This window comes from Prionailurus bengalensis, chromosome C1, assembly GCF_016509475.1.
Source record: "Prionailurus bengalensis isolate Pbe53 chromosome C1, Fcat_Pben_1.1_paternal_pri, whole genome shotgun sequence".
NCBI lineage: Eukaryota > Metazoa > Chordata > Mammalia > Carnivora > Felidae > Prionailurus > Prionailurus bengalensis.
In genome coordinates, this window is record NC_057345.1 from 198,337,277 (window position 1) to 198,349,283 (window position 12,007).

Sequence of the window (12,007 nt, forward strand, 5' to 3'; positions counted from 1 at the left end):
TAGTTACTTGTTGATTGCATTTTATTGCCAAATGTATATTAAACTAATTATTTTAAAAATACTGTGGCTATGGCTTGTACAAATTAGTCCTTTTTCATAGTGTATTTTCTTCTAATTATGTATTTCAATGTGTTTTAATATTTTTATTCTGTGGCTGAAACAAAGAAGCTGATATTTTATTAGTTTCTCAAAAAAATCTTATCTCACTCTTTCTGGGTCTCTCTTCCTTTCCCTCTCTCTCCCTCTGTCTTTCTCTTTATGTGACTACACACACACACACACAGGAACTCTGAGGAACTTTTATACTAATGATGAGTATGCAATAAATGTGAGAGTGTGTAACACCACTGATCTATAAGGCAATCTATGTGTGAGTGTGTAATATCCCTGATCTATAAGGCATCTACTGAATGAACTTTGATGATTCTCTAGAAGTAATGAGTTTGTACCACCTATTCACAAACTTTCATGATCACCCCTTTTGAAGCAAAGCCTATATTTTAAAAATACCTTGCAGACTGTGAGTGCAGTTTAGGGTCACATAATAGGAGCTAAAAGCTAATTGTCCCACCATCCATAATGTAAACAGGAGACAAAGGTTTCAGGATTATGATAGTCTAGTCAAAAAGTGCTGACAGACTTCAACAGATATAAACAACAGTTAAACACTTTTGCTTTTACATGGGACAATAGTTTTCTGATAAATCTCTATACTTTTGGGTGTTTCAAGTTACAGGATAGTGTATAAAAATGTCTTTTGTATTTATCTACATTACTTAACAGTATCTATTTGTAATAGATACCTGTTTTACATCATTTTAGTGGAGAATCAATTTGTCATTCCATTCCATTTCTAATGCAGTAGTCCAACCCAACCCAGAATGCATTATTGATATGGAAATGAGTGTAATTAGCAGCGTAAATGATCTGTTATTTATGATACAAGTTAAAGCAGTAAATCACCATTGGTTCACTATCATTACTATGCAAATAGAAGAAGGCAGTTAATGGTCCATGTGTTAAAAACAAGCCACTTGCTTGCTCATTTGCAAATGAAAGGCAAGGGTGAGGGTTTAAGGTAGAAATGACAGTTTATCATATTGTCAGTCCTGGTGCATGGACCTAAGAAAACCAACACACAAATAGTTGCACTAGTTTTAAAATCTACCCCCTTTCCATGAGCACTGGGTGTTACATGTAAGTGATGAATCACTGGGTTCTACTCCTGAAACCAACACTACACTGTATGCTAACTAATTTGAATTTAAATATATATATATATATTTTAAAGGTATCCAGTCTCTCCACTGCATATTTGGCCTTAAGCCTTCAAATTTATCTTTAGTTTCTTCTAATTTGGACAATAATTATTGGAATAATTGTGAGTGCTTGTAATTGTTTTGCAGTGTATGGATACTTTTTATGTCAGCTGGGAAAAACACCATAAAAACTTCTATTATGAAATAAAATATCATTGATCATATAATTCACTTCATTTTCCAACAAATATATTTCATTCTCTTGTAAGTAAGTAAACTAGCAATGATTTGAGGACCCAGAAACTAAAAGAAATATTAGTGAGCCTTATTGGAAATTATGCAGTATACCTATAAGAAATTGTCCTTTCTTGCTTGGTCCCTCTTGTTTAATTTTTCAGGGAATGTCAGCTTGTGGGGGCGGGGGGAGGGGGCACTGGGTGCATAAGCTACAAGCTAATGTTTGCCTAGTGAAATGGGAACAAAAGTAGGATGCATGAAAAACTACAGGAGAAAGAGGGACTGAGGGCAATAGCAAATTCTACAAGCTTCATTTGTATGGGTCTGATAATTTTTAAACTACTAGGAAGTCATTTATAACATAAATACAGAACTTAGAACAATAATGCCTTTATGTTGGAAATGCATATAGTAGATAGGATTTCAATCTTACTTAGATAAATCAGCTCTATCTTTGCAACAGTATAAAAATAACTGACAAATCTCTTGTGGAATCTTTATTTTTCATTAAGTTATGGGCTCAAGAATGACTTACAAACTGGGCAAAGTTTTTTAATAAAGGAAATAATATATTTATATACAATATATTTATATTTATATCACTTAAATATATAATATGTATTTAATTTAATATATATTTACATATTTAAACATAATTTTTTAATTTATTTTAATTATTAATTTTATTTATTAATTTAATTTTTATTTTAATTTAATTTTTTTTAATTACTTATACACAGTAATTAGACCTGTCTCTTAATTCATGTTTTTAGGAGTCAAGTTATCTTTTATAAACACTATATTTTTCTTCCTTTAACTCCAAGGAAATAGCTAGATCATTGGGTTCCCTTAACTCACTGGTTTCCAAAGGTAACTCCCTTCTTGGTATTTGCCTTTAAAAACTTTAAAACCATTGAGGAGATTAAACCAGAGGGAGGGTGAAAGGATTTAGGGTAAAGCCCACACATTAGTATCAAGAAGAGAAGAGACCAAAAAAAAAAAAAAAAAAAAAAAAAATACACTAAATCTGGGAGGAGAAGGGAAGTCTCAGGCAATATAGACGGAGTAGCCCAAGTCCCCCTCCCAGGCAGCACTTTTAGGAAATGGCCTAGGTACAGGGGACTATTTGCTTATTCCCCAATTTATGAAAGTCCTAGCAACCAAGAGATGGCACAAATTAGGATAATTCAAAGGAAGTTAATATAAAAATTATTCATTTATAAAGTTGTTAGCAGTACAGGGGAATAAAAAAGAATAGTGTGGGAATGAGACCAGCTCCTCTGTGCTGGCATCAGCCCCAGGCCCAACAAAACTAAACCAAAGAAGAGAAATATACAGAGCAAGGAAAGTCTCACAGAGTCGGCTTCCTTTGTTGAAGAACACAGATAAAGATCTCACAGGGAGGAAACCAAGGAAACAAATACCCAGCCTCTCTATCCTTTATCACTCTGATTTCCTACTGTAGGTTCCCAAACGGATTAGTGGATAAACTTAAACAAAACCCAGAAAGTAGAGGAGTCCATGAATAATTATCCACCCACATCAGCCTTCCACTGAGTGGAAATGCAAAGCCAGAATTGTTTAAGTTGTGGAGGCTTACATCTTCCGAGGATCCCATAGGCTTGGGTAGGTGAGCATAGCAGAAATGATGGTCATGTTCTAAAAAACTAATCGTCCTCTCCCAAAATTGTATAGGACATTTGCCAACATTTACTAAGCTCTTAATCTGCCCCATGCATTATAATAAACACTTTATAAGAATTATCATCCTTCTCCTTTACAGTATTTTCAGACAGGTCCTTTTATTACTCTCATTTTATAGAATAGGAAACTGAGGCACAGAGGGATAATTATCTTGTTAAAGAACGCAAGATAAAATTACGGTAGTTAGATTCAAATCTGTATGGGTCTGGTTCTGGAGCCTGTTCGCCATATTTAATACTTTCTAATATTTGACTAAAATACACTGACAAATTCCCAGTTGTGGAATGTAATTAAAACAAAATACGAAAATTGTAAATCAATTTAAAACTATTAAGTATAGTTTGAGTTATCAGGTTCTTATAACTAATGACATTAATAGTTTAATAATATTAATAATAATATCTATCATAACTTGTCTTTGACTCTGTACCATTAATTTGGAGGGGAAGCAAAAGAATGCAATTCATTCACTCATAGAATTGCACCATTGCTCTAAAAAGAGATAAAGAGGAAGGAACCATTTGGGTAAATATACTCATTGGGCAGATTAAATCATCTGCTTTGCTAAAATCTAACAGGTTAAATATATATTTAATGCACTTCCACTAAAAGGAAACTTAATGATTTTGAGGACATGAAAGGAATTCCACTGAAATATTAAAAACATACTTCTAAGATTCAGTAATTCATAGAAAGCCTTTCTGAAGAACTGTCTTATTCTGTTTTGTTTTGTGTCACATTTCGACTTAATATCAAATGTTTCAGAAATTTAATTTATAATGAAAACAAAAGTAAATAAGGAGGTAGATGAATGGATGGATGAACAGACAGACAGACAGGCAGATAGACAGATAAGGCTGTTGTTGAGTGAAGGCAGCTATTTGTTCCATATTACATAAATTTATCTCGAGTTGCTACATGGTTACTGGCCTCAAAGAAAGTCATGCCTATGAAAGAAAGTAGATTCATGTCTGGTATTTATTATGTATCTTGGCTTTAAACGTTAATTTTTTTCTTATATTAATACTTGTGTCTAATACACAGATAGAGGATGTGTTTTACCTAAGGGAGAACTGCATTTGCAAAAACTGTGTACATGACATATAACTAGTAGCCATATTTTTAAAATCTATACTTTGTATACATTTAATTGTATTTAGGCCAGAATAGCTTCTTTTTGTTTTTACATAAGACCTACCAATAAAGAGAAATTACTCAAAATGAAGAATCACCTTCTAAAGCCAATTATGTCTCTTTGTAGGTTTTATTTACTTTGTATGCTTTCTATATACAAAAATTTTCACTTTATGTCATTAATACAAAAAAATCAAAGCATTTTATTTTCTAATAAACACAAATAATATATGTTAGAATTATTATTTTTGGTCATCAGGATCATAAGTGCCATAAAAATGCTGCTGCTTAGTAAATAGGATTAATTAATTATTAATCCTGTTATGTGCATTTTGAGATACCATTCAACAATCTTATTTACTGTGAGGCAGCTAAGACAATGACTAACAGAGTAGTTCCTAAAAGGGTTTAATCTTATCTTGACAAAGCAAGAGGGGAAAGGCAGGGAGGGAGCAAGGTGAATAGAAACAGAGATCTCTGAGACACAAAGATTAAGAGACAGGGGCAGAGAGAGAAAGGCAGAAAAATAAGGAGACAGAGATTGAAATTGAGGCACTGATTAATGACCTTCTGTCTCCAACTCTGGTCATGTCAGTATAAATGATAAAAGATGTGGTTGCCTGCCCACATTGCCTTTGCTTGGGAGGAACTGTGGGCTTAATTGCTTCTCATACCTTGATGATGTCATCCGGATTTATGGATGTAAATTTATATATTAATGGCTCCCTTTTTGAAAGACCTCTCCCCAGAACTCCAGGCTTATATATCCACCTGTGTACTTAACATTTCAGGATGTCAGGTAGCATATTAAGCATAACATGACAAGGTAAACTCCTGATCTCATGGTCTACACTTCACCCAAACAGCAAATGTCACAATCTCCTTCATCTCACCTCAGTTGATGGCAATTCTATCCTACCACCTCCTCAGATAAAAACTCTTGAAATTATCTTGTATTCTTCTTTTGCTTTGAAATCCTGCACCCTGTTTCTCAGTAACCCTCCAGATTCTCTACCTTTAAGGTGTATCCAGAATCCCACTCCTCATTTCCATTGCAACTACTCTCAACAAAGTCAACACAATCTCTCACCTGGATTATTGCCCTTGACCTCCTTCAGTCTATTCTCAACCAAAGAGCCAGAGTATGGAAAGTATGTCAAATCAGGTCACCCAACTTTTCAGAACTGAACAATAACTTTTCATATGCCTAAAAATTAAATCCATAGTCTATTACATGCCTTCCACCCCTGCTGTCTCCATAACCCCACCTCTAATGACGTTTGCATTTTTAAAAATAAGTTTATTTTCAGAGAGAGAGTACACACAAGCAGGATAAGGGGAAAGAGAAAGGGAGAGAAAGAAAGATCCCAAGCAGGCTCTGCACTGCCAACACATAGCCCGACATGGGGCACAATCTCATGGGCCGTGAGATCACAACCTGAGCTGAAATCAAGAGCCAGATGCTTAACTGACTGAGCCACCCAGGCACCCCATTGCTTGCATATTCTTACCCACCATACACACAGTTCTTACTACCTCTTTTAACACAGCCAACACAGGGCCTTTGCACTTGCTGTTCTAGTAGCCTGCACCAAGATTTACCATCTTCTTTACTTCCCTCTGATCTTTGCTCAAATGCTACTTTTTCAGCAAGTCTTTCCCTGATGACCTTATGTAAAATTACAATTTCAATGTTCCAACATTCGTTGCTTTTTTTAATTTATTATTCTCTGTAACATCTATCATCTAGTGTCTCATATATATTTATTTTGTCTCCTTTGACTCTAATAAGTCAATGATTTTGTCAAGTTCATTTATTTAAGATAAAGAGAGCAGGAAAGGGGCTAGGAGAGGGAGAGAGAGAATCCCAAGCAGGCTTTGTGCTGTCAGTGCAGAGCTTAAACTGAGGCTCAATCTCATGAACCTGAGCTGAAATCAAGAGTCTGACACTCAACCGACTGAGCCATCCAGGCGCCCCAAGGATTTTTAGCTGTTTTATCCATGACTAATTTCTGATGACTAAAACATTGGTTAAACTTAATAAAAAATCATGGAAAGACAACACTTTACTGTCTTGTAGTAATCGAGGAAATATATTTATTTTGATCTTCCCCTCTCTGTCAGTATCACCCTGAGGGATGGCTTTCCCTAAAAGGAGGTGAAATAAAATATCCAATGGCCTTCCCTCCACCGCAGGAGGCATTGAGGAGCCATGGCTCTGCACTTACCCTATGGCTGTGGGCCTCAAGGAGTGCCAGAAGGTAACCAAGAACATGAGCAAGATTAGGCACAGCCTCCACTGTGGGCACCTTACCAAGCATACCAAGTTCATGGGGGACATGATCCAAGAGGTGTGTGGCTTCATCCCCCATGAGCAGGAGAGCTATGGAGCTGCTCAAAGTCTCCAAGGACAAGCTTGCTCTCAAGTTCATCAAGAAAAGGGTGGGGACACATCCACACCAAGAGGAAGAGAGAGGAGCTGAGCAACATCCTTGCAGCCATGTGGAAAGCAGCAGCCAAGAAGGACTGAGCCCCTCCCCTCTCTATGTAATAAAGCCTTTTTGGAAAAAATAAAAAACCCAATGGCCTTAATGTTTATGCTTATTAAGAAATACAAATAGAGGGGCACCTGGGTAGCTCAGTCCATTAAGCATCTGACTTCAGCTCAGGTCATGATCTCATGGTCTGAGTCAGGCTCTGTGCTGTCAGCTCAGAGGCTGGAGCCTGCTTGCAATTCTGTGTCGCCATCTCTCTCTGCTCCTCCCCTGCTCATGCTCTCTCTCTCTCTCTCTCTCTCTCTCTCTCTCTCTCTCTCTGTCTCTCAACAATAAATAAATGTTAAAAAATTAAAAGAAAAAAGAAATACAAACAGAAGTGTATTATTAACAAAGCTATTTTAGAACATAATTTTCAATGTGTTTCCCCAATGTGTAACCTTAAAAAAGTAACACACAATTTTATGTTTCTGTGTAATTCACTGCTACGTGCTATTTGCTCTTCAGTTACTTTTAATATGATTAAATAGTAAGTAACCAGGATCATGCTGCTGTACAACTTGTGTACCCAACTATGATTCCTAGGCTATCTCTAATCATTTAATGGGTGCTCTCTCTACATACAATACTATTGGAAATGTCCCCTCATGAGTATTAATAATTTGGCTTCTATAAATATAGCCTTAAATTTTATAATTTAAAGGCAAAATTAGACTTCACTATTTCTAAATGTCACCAATAATAATAATTAGCAGTTACATTAACTTACTGAGAATTAGTTGATAAGGATCCAATTAGATTTTTAAATCATCATTGCAAATTATTGAGCTGTATTTTCAAGAAACATATTTTACATCATTAACAACCCATAGCAGTTTGAAGGGCAACATTTTTTTTTTAAGAAGGACCTCTGAGAGACCTACTTTTAGTTAGTCTGTTCACTGAAGAATAACTCCTGTAATTAACGTGCCTCATCTCTTTCCTGAGATATTCAGATGGGCAGTGAGAAAGAGAATGATGGCTATAAACACCATGATCATCTCTAAACCTAAGAATGCACTACTGTCCTCATATATTACACAGCATTGATTATGTGGTAGAAAAGTTAGTTAGAACACATGTGCACCTAATGTTATAGTAGAAAGAGTTAGATTCTGTATATTCTTAAAGCATAATATTTTATAAACTTTATACTGCAGGAGATAAATGACATCACTTGTTGATAAGCAGGCTTCATATAATTAACATTTTCTAAAATACTTTATAAAATTCCACCAATTGGAATTTTCATGCTGGGTATTGTTATTCAAGCTCCAGTTTGCATCCATTACCAGTGTATAAATTCATGTGGAAGCTATATGAAGTCAAGTAAAGCTTTCTTTTTACCTTCCTGTTAAATGTAGAACATTTTTTCCTATATATGTATGTATGTATGTATGTATGTATGTATGTGTATATATACATTTTTTAACTTGAGAAGACACTGAGGTAAATTTAACAATTCTCACTCCTGCTAGAAATTATACATGATTTCTGAAAAGGCTAACATGTTCAACCACTTGTGTTTTTATAGAAAAATGTATCGGGGCGCCTGGGTGGCGCAGTCGGTTAAGCGTCCGACTTCAGCCAGGTCATGATCTCGCGGTCCGGGAGTTCGAGCCCCGCGTCAGGCTCTGGGCTGATGGCTCAGAGCCTGGAGCCTGTTTCCAATTCTGTGTCTCCCTCTCTCTCTGCCCCTCCCCCGTTCATGCTCTGTCTCTCTCTGTCCCAAAAATAAATAAACGTTGAAAAAAAAATTAAAAAAAAAAAAGAAAAATGTATCTACACATTTTAAAACTGGCAAACTACAAAATGTTGTAAATTGTATCTCTTCTTAATACACATTTCAGACTATTTATTCTTCAGTTCACAACCAGGCCCTCAACAAGAAAAACTGACCTAAGAAAGAAAAAAAAAAGTCCTTGACAGAAATCCTTTCCTAGAAGAATTCTGATCCACATACAAAATTACTGGCAATGAAGAACACATATATATCTTGGAATGTTAGAAAATATCATTTATTATTTCCTGGTTCTATAGTAAGTCAACAGGAAGACACAAATATTCAAGATGACAAATCAAACCCATTGAAATCCCTGTACTCTGGAGTGATGAATGAATTATATGGGACGCTAGTATGCATTCCAAACTCAAAGCCTGTGTTTACTGATGATTTTGTCATGCGCTCTACCAGAGTCATTACATGAAAGAGGAATGCCCAAAGAGATACTTTAAATTTGAGAATTATTTTTCTCTGCTCAGCCGTTAAACAACCTCTCAGAAAACCAATAATTCACAAAGTGAAATTAAGCAAGGTGACTCAATTAGGTAGTTTTATGTTCCAGTTCCTGTACATGCTTTAAAAATGCATGTTAAAAATCATTTTATGTCTTAGTAGTCAGCAAGAGAATAACCAATCCACAATGGAATTTCGTGGTGTGGATTCATGGTAATGTAATCTGAATTGTGCCTTCTGGAGTTCCAGGGATCACTGACAGTTAAATCACAGTGGCTATGATGAATTCTGAAATCTCATGACTTCATGAATACAAATGTGATTTCATGTGACCGACAGGTCTTTGAATTTAAGAGGTACTAGAAAAAGAGATATAATCAAATGACAATATTTTATCCCTAAAGTTCTTATATGATGCTTATAGGAACTACAGAGTTTCTTTCACACTTCAGAATACTGGGGATTGAGAAAAAGTTATCTTTTCTTCTCTCATTATATATTTGGAATATCTACCAGAAGGATTATAGGAGAAGATAAAGATGCTCCTGGCACAGAATCTTGGGGGCTGTAGGAGTGTGGATGGAGTCTGTGGAAAAAATAACCACACTATTTTTATAACTTGGAATCAATGGAGCCAAGGGACCTTACCCATATACATATACACATAGACACATTGACCTTATGAAACTTTACATTCTCAAAGGGAATTCTGAATCTTTGTCTTGTGGTAGTGCCAAGGCTAGTTTTAAAAATTAAAACATGTCCTATCTTAATTTGCCAGAATTAACTCTTTTTGTAATCTCATTATGGATACAGAACCAAAACACCAAGGTCTACACACTTCTGCTATGTCGATAATTCCTATTACAACCAAGAAAATAAATGTAAAATGTGTGCAGCTAATTGTAATCCACTTGTTGGAGAAACAAAAAAAATTAAAAAATAACAAGAATTGTAATGCTTTAGATTTTCCATCTTCTATCCATTTCCAGAAGACAACATTCAAGAGGAAAAACCGATACAAACTCCAGACTTTTCCACTTAGTAGAAGCATATTTATCAAATAACTGAAATAACCTGCTATTTATTTATTCATATTTCTTGTAGGAAAGAGACAATGTTGTTTCTAAGTCTCACAAGACACAAAAACCAAAAGCAAAAACAAAAAGAAAACAAAAAACCAAAAATCTAAGACCTTACAATTTGAAATCATGGAATGAACAGAGCAAACTATGAACAATATAATGTTGATGATCCTCCTGGCACCTTCTTGTTTTCAGGTACCATCTACTAGTGTTCTACCTAATCCCAGTGTTGGTGGGATAGTGGTTAGCATAGCTGCCTTCCACCTAATCCCTGAATGAAAATTTCCCTTTCTGGATGACCCATTACCACCAAAGATCTCTGATCTCCATATACATATGTATGTATATATACATATGTGTGTGTGTGTGTGTACACACATACACACACACATTTTTTTGTTTGTTTGTTTGTTTTTTGTTTTTTTTTTTTTTTTTTTTTACTCTTGGGCAACACTTACATAGGCAAGGGAAATTTTGCAATATAAGCATCTGTTTATGTCAAATACACAACGATGTTGCCTTTCTCTGGGATTCTAAATTGGTAATATCAAAAAACCTCCTTCTTTGAATCTAGAAAAGCTAATATAAATTCCTATTAATATTTCCATTATGGGCAAATGTAATAAATAAATGAAGGACATAATTATAAGAAATCTATACTTGTAAGAATGATAACATGCATAAAACTAATAATAAAAGATTTATTAAGCACATACTCAATTCTAGGCTCTAGACAAAATGTCCATACGTTTCCTCATTTACTCACATTTATCCCTAGGACAGATATTAATATTATTTAGATAAGAAAACATAGTCTTAAAAGTCCACCTGGCTCAAGCTCCAGAGCTAGGCTTTGATCTTGTACCTCTCTGATCCCAAAGTTACGGCTCCTAACTACACTGCACAACTATGAATTTATGTTTAAATATACTAGAAAAAGAAAAAAATAATTCTCTGTTGGTACGTTCCAGAAAGTTCCCAGATATGTTAGGGCCTAGAAATGATTTTCTCTTGAGAATCTTGCTCAATGAATAGGAAATTCAATACATAGCTCAAGACAACAAAGTAATTATAATCATAAAAGCAGGAGAAGATGTGCCATAAAAATTTGTCAATCATCGTATATAATATAGAGAAGCCCAGAAATTGATGAATAAATTAGTACACATAATCTCTAGAAAGGGTTTCTACTCAACACTAGCAGCAATATAAACAGACCATGGTAGATAAAAAAAAAATGCAGAAAAAGCAATCACTAAGACCTTAAAAACAAACTGAATCAGTTCATTTAGAAATTAAAAAGTTTATATCAGTTATAAATCATATATTGAAAGAAATAAATATAACATCATTCTATAAATAAAATTTTCAAAGCCACATTATCTCCAAGGAGCCATAGCTGACATCCACCAAATATGATAAGAAAATATATTACAGCAATTAAAAGATTCAGCCAGCTTACATTGATAGGGGAATCTATCTCCAGGAGAAATGCCTAATACTGCCTCAAGAGAAAAAAAAATGAATAAAAGAAATAGCTACTAAGTAGCAATGTGACCTTGTGTCAACCACTCAGATTTTCATTTCTCTCTGGGCCTCCTTTCCTCTACATCTTATTCAAGTTTTAAATACCACGGTTTTATAGAATATTATTTGCTTTTTTTGACACATAGGGAGAAAATGTGTAAGTGAATTTTATCTATTCAGCTCAAATAAGAATAAAAGTTAACGCCAACTCAAGAAGAGTCAAACTATATTTGTTAAAGTAACAATGCCACAAACATAGTTGGAATGGCCAAACCTTTCTGGAACAAAAGA

The 12,007-nt window shown here is 34.8% G+C and overlaps 1 protein-coding gene and 1 pseudogene across 4 annotated transcripts in view; one reads left to right on the forward strand and one right to left on the reverse strand.

Annotated features, from left to right (window-relative positions):
* The window catches only part of ERBB4 (erb-b2 receptor tyrosine kinase 4), a 1,144,797-nt gene that overhangs the window by 1,033,772 nt on the left and 99,018 nt on the right, over positions 1-12,007 (reverse strand). The gene's annotated exons all lie outside the window — the stretch shown is intronic.
* Positions 6,506-6,998, forward strand: LOC122482043 (annotated as a pseudogene).